This window comes from Macrotis lagotis, chromosome X (genome assembly GCF_037893015.1).
Source record: "Macrotis lagotis isolate mMagLag1 chromosome X, bilby.v1.9.chrom.fasta, whole genome shotgun sequence".
In the NCBI taxonomy this organism is placed as follows: Eukaryota; Metazoa; Chordata; class Mammalia; order Peramelemorphia; family Peramelidae; genus Macrotis; species Macrotis lagotis.
The window spans coordinates 177,036,710-177,042,360 of NC_133666.1; the positions used below are offsets into that span (position 1 = coordinate 177,036,710).

At 46.5% G+C, this 5,651-nt stretch overlaps 1 pseudogene; it reads left to right on the plus strand.

The window, feature by feature from the left end:
- Nucleotides 1-2,260: 2,260 nt before the first annotated feature.
- LOC141497916 (LIM domain kinase 2 pseudogene) lies at nucleotides 2,261-4,066 on the plus strand (annotated as a pseudogene).
- Nucleotides 4,067-5,651: the final 1,585 nt, after the last annotated feature.

The window sequence follows — 5,651 nt, forward strand, 5'->3', positions numbered from 1 at the left end:
AGAAATTGCATAAGAATTCCTATAAACTACTAACCTGAGTAAAGAATGAGGGGTTTGAAATGTTTGCAATCTTTCACTGATTTAAAAGAGTGGCAACAGCCAATAGTGCAGGCATATTCATGTTATTTCCACTCAGAATTATTTGCTCATGAGCAGAGATTGTCCATTATTGCTCAGAATACTTTTGCATTTATCAAAAGTGTTTTAAGTACTCTCTCTCTCTCTCTCTCTCTCTCTCTCTCTCTCTCTCTCTCTCTCCTCTCCCTTCTTCCTCCCTCCTTTACCCCCCCCAACCCCCAATGTCTCTACCTCCTACTTCAAACTTCTGTGTCTATGGTCCATGTCATGGTCTACATTTTTCTTTTGTTGTTGTTGTTGTTGTTATTTTTATTGTTGTTTTTTTCTACATTTTTCTTTATCTGAATCTGTGTTTGTATTCTTTAATTTAATCTTGGACTCTTTATTTATTTTTCACTCTATCTGTTCCTATCAAGCCTTTCAGCTTGCTACTTTTCTAAACTGAACTCTCATTTGTTGCTGAAATATAGCAAAGAAAACCAACAAAATTCCCAAACCTCTCCTTATAATAGAAATCCACCCCGATTCATAGCTTGTAATATTGTCAATCTTTCTCAGTCTCAGTCTTTTCTCTGCCCAAGAGAAAAGCTACCAGGATTCACACAGTTAATTTTAAAACATTTTTTCTACCTCCAGGGAAATTAGGCTGGTAACATATATGTGAATGGACTCCAAGTCAATACTCACAGGGATATACACACACACACACACACACACACACACACACACACACACACACACACATATATAATTTTGTTTTCTTCCAAATGCATGTAAAGTTTTTGATATTCAACTTCTGTATAATTTTGAGTTCCACATTTTACTCACCCCCTTCCCCCTTGCCAAGATAATCAGATATGAGTTATACATGTACAATAATGTTAAACATATTTCCATATTAATCATGTTGTCAAAGAAGGATAAGAACAAAATGAGACACAAAAAAAACAAATTTAAAAAATGAAAACAGCATGATTTGATCTGCATTCAGAATTCATAGTTCTTTATCTGCATGTAGATGACATTTACTGCCAGAAGTCTTTTGGAACTGTCTTTGGTCACTGTGTTGCTGAGAAGAGCTAAGTCTATTGTAGCTGATCATCTTTCAGTGTTACTGTTATATCCTCAATGTTCTCCTGGTTCTGCCCACTTCACTTAGCATTAATTCATATAAATAATTCCTGGTTCTTCTGAAATCCCTCCGAGGGAAAAATTTTCTTGACATTCACATCCTATTGAGAATAGGTCAGCAATGCTGACTTTATCTACTAAATATAACACATTCTTATTACAAATAATATATAAAGTAGAAATCCATTGTAGCTTCTTCAAAATTTCTGTCTCTAGCAACAGGAGCACTACCAGATCCTCTTTGGTCATTAACTCCCCAATGGAATGAACTATATTTCCTTATAAGTCTTCAAATAGAAGCTAGATGACTATTAACTTGCATAGAGGATTCTTTTTCATATGTGTATTAGACTAGTTGATCTTTGAGTTCTCTTCCATCACTGAGATTCTGGAATCTATTTCTTTCCACCTGGAATTTCTAAGACTCAGAATAGTTACAAAGAAAATCCACAAATCTGACTAAAGAACAGAGAGGAATGACTAGATGTAACTTATGTGGAAATCTGCTTTTCTCTATTTAATAACAAATGTAAATCTCCCCATTGTATCAATGGTCATTGAATGGAACCTTTCTGGAATGGGAAGATTCTCATACAAGCAGGATCTTTAGCATAACTAAGGCACAAAGATTCTGAGCTGGGGACAGGGCACTCTTAACCTAATGGAATGTTTAATATTAAACTTCCTTGTCCCAAGCATAAAGTATATACTGAGTTGAGGGTTACTCCCTTGTTGGAGAAACACAGAAGCACCTTTTTCAAATCCTTATATTATACAAGTGCAATTATTTGAATATCATCCCTGCTCCCCCCACCCGCATCCCTGAACTCCATTTTGGGCCTGGTAATGTGTAATCTACAAGCTTGGAGAAATTTGACAGCCAGCCTCTGCCTAGAAGAGAATGCCCTCCGGCCCACGAGGGTGCTCCCCTGGTGGCTTGGAGCCCCTGCCCTCCACCAGCTCCGGAGGCAGAGGTGAGGGAGGGGCGGGCCCTGCCATGTAGCTTCTCCGGACCGGACGCCCCCCGCGCCTGCCGAGCCAGGGCTTGGCCATGGGCGCATACTGGTCCGTCCCGACCTACTTCACTTCCAGGGGTCCCTTTCGATGTTCCGAGTGTCAAGATCCTCTTACCAACTGGTACTATGAAAAGGATGGGAAGCTTTATTGCCATAAGGATTACTGGGGGAAGTTTGGGGAATTCTGCCATGGCTGCTTGCTGCTCATGACGGAGCCAGTCATGGTAGCTGGGGAATACAAGTATCACAAAGAGTGCTTCTCCTGCATGAGCTGCAAGGTCATCATTGAGGATGGAGATGCCTACGCCCTGGTCCAGCATGCCACTCTCTACTGTGGGAAGTGCCACAATGAGGTGGTGCTTACGCCCATGTTTGAGAGACTGTCCACGGAGTCTGCCCATGATCAGCTGCCTTATTCCATCATGCTCATCTCCATGCCAGCCACCACCAAAGGCAAGAGAGGCTTCTCTGTGTCCATCAAAAGTGCCTGCTCCGACTATGCCACCACTGTACATGTGAATGAAGTCAGCCGACTGTACATCAGTCCCAACATCTGAAATGCCATCCACCCTGGGGATCGGATTCTGGAAATCAATGGGGCCCCTGTCCGCACCCTGCGGGTAGAAGAGGTGGAGTACATGATTGGCAAGACCAGCCAGACCCTTCAGCTCTTGATTGAGCATGACCCTGTTTCCCAGCGCCTGGATCACCTACGCTTAGACACCCGGCTTTCCCCCAACATGAAAGCCATCAGGCCCCATCACACCAGGAACACTCTGGATATTAAGGAGAACCTGTATGGGACACTGAGGAGGCGATCTCTCAGGCGCAGTAACAGCATTTCCAAGTCCCCGGGCCCCTGCTCCCCAAAGGAGCCCTTGTTGCTCAGCCGCGACATCAGCCGCTCCGAGTCCCTGCGCAGCTCCAGTAGCTATTCTCAGCAGATCTTCCGGCCCTGTGACCTGACCCACGGAGAGGTCCTGGGCAAGGGTGTCTTTGGACAGGCCTTCAAGGTGACTCACAAGGCTACTGGCAAGGTCATGGTCATGAAGGAGTTAATTCGGTGCGATGAGGAGACCCAAAACACTTTCTTAACAGAGGACCCATTTCCCTGGCAACAGAAGGTCAGCTTCGCCAAAGGAATCGCCTCAGGGATGGCCTATCTCCACTCCATGTGCATCATTCACTGAGACCTGAACTCCCACAACTGTCTCATCAAGCTGAACAAGACTGTTGTAGTGGCAGATTTTGGCCTCTCAAGGCTTATTGTGGAGGAGAGGAAGAAGCCCTCATCAGAGAAAGCTTCCACCAAGAAGCGCACCCTGCACAAGAGTGACCGCAAAAAACGCTATACCGTGGTGGGGAACCCCTACTGGATGGCCCCCGAGATGTTCAATGGAAAGAGCTATGATGAGACTGTGGATGTCTTCTCCTTTGGAATCGTTCTCTGTGAGATCATCGGGCAGGTGTATGCTGACCCTGACTGTCTCCCTCGCACACTGGACTTTGGCCTCAACGTGAAGCTTTTTTGGGGAGAAGTTTGTACCCACGGACTGTCTCCCAGCTTTCTTTCCCCTAGCCGCCATCTGCTGCAAACTGGAGACTGAAAGCAGACCCCCATTCTCAAAACTGGAAGATTCCTTTGAAGCACTTTCCCTCTACCTGGGAGAGCTGGGGATCCCCCTGCCCTCAGAACTGGAGGAGCTAGACCATGATGTGAGCGTGCAGTACGGGCTGAGCTGAGACTCCCTTTCCTAAGGTCCCAGACGCCTGCAGGGCATTCCCAGGTGCAGCTGCCCCTTTCTGGAGCAGGGACCCCTCCCACTTTGGCCAGGCTGAGCCTCCTGTGGATCCGTGGCTCCCTTGGAGTGGGGGAGAAGCCTTTTTCTGCTACGTCCTCAGGAGGAAAGTGTGACCAACACTACTGCTCAGGAGATACATCTCTGGGGCACACAGGGTGCCCCTGCCCCATCTTCACACTCGATCCTCGACCGCAAGCTGTGAAGAGCTGCCTCTGACCCTGGCTGGGGAGAAGCTGGGACTTCGGGACTGGCTGGGACCGTGCTCCAGGAACCAAGAAACCGCCGCCTCCTCGAGGGGTTCCCAACCCCAGCCAGGGAAGAGATCCCTGGGGCCTCCTCGTGGAAGGTGGCAGATTGTGGGAGCAAAGTGTGGCTCCCTGTGGTGCTGCCTTGTCTGCCCCTCCCCTCCAGGGAATTTTCCCTGATTGTAAGAAGGACTCATCTCTGTTACTTTATGGCCCCATGGGCATAAGTCTTCTGGCAGGGTCCGAGAGTTTCTAAGCCTTGTTCGAACGACCAGGGGTGAGGGGGGTCTCAGGCTTTGGAGAGAAGGTCAGGCCTCCCCCTGGGAACCTCTCATGTTTGCTGCCCCTTTCTTCAAGGCAGGTCTGCAGTAGGAAACTTAGAAAGTCCTTTATAATGGTAGCAAGGTTGATGCCAACTACTGGCAGATATGGCCTTAAGAATGGGAAAACCCAAGGCGATACCGGGGTGGACATTGCTGTTACTGGGCATGATGGGTGGGCGCCGAGGGAACTAGAGGAGGGGATCTCGGAGAAGGAGCCTTCCCACCCTCTCAGACTCCCAGGCTCTTTCCCTGGCCGGCTCCCTCTAAGGAATGCAGCTGGACAGCTGGACCAGCCTCCTCCAACGTGGCCCCAGCCGCCACCATACATGACAGGGAACCAGCGCTGGGGTCACTGAGTTGTGAGGGGGGGAAGGGATGCTGTTAATATTCCTGGGTTGTTGGGTCTGTTGACAGAGATATGTGAAATAGTGATTATTGGTCTGATGATGAATTGGGGAAATGGTGTCACCTCGGGACTCCAGTTTACTTTTTTTTCCCCCTAGTGAGCTGGGTAGATTGACCATAGACCTCTAGGGACTCCTTGATGGCGGGCAGGGGTGGGCCCCCCGGGGAGCTCTGAACTGAGAGGGCAACAACCTGCAAATGTGGAAAGAGGGGCACCCAGCCAGGCAATCAATGAAGCAATAAATGTAGCTGATGGAACCAATATTAAAATGATTTGGGCTGTGGATCAAAAAAAAAGTGTATGTTAGTCTAATCCTGTTTGTTCTTTCTTGAGACCAAACTCTATAGGTTAATATTTGTCCTTTATTATGATAAACTCTAGAGATTAGCACCATGTTTAATTGAATTCTTTATTAAGGTGAAACTCATGGAAGTTGTCACCTAAGAGAAGTCTATAAGTGATGACTGAAGATGTATATAAACTTTTTAAATCATTCCTATTAGTTTGATTCCAACCATGTGTCAAAATAATTCCTAGATAAGTAATCAATTTTATACTTCTTATAGGTGTTTGGCAGAAAGTAGACATGTCATAGATACTGAAAGAGAAACAAAGTCACACAAAAAATATGAAAAAAAGAGTAAAAGCAA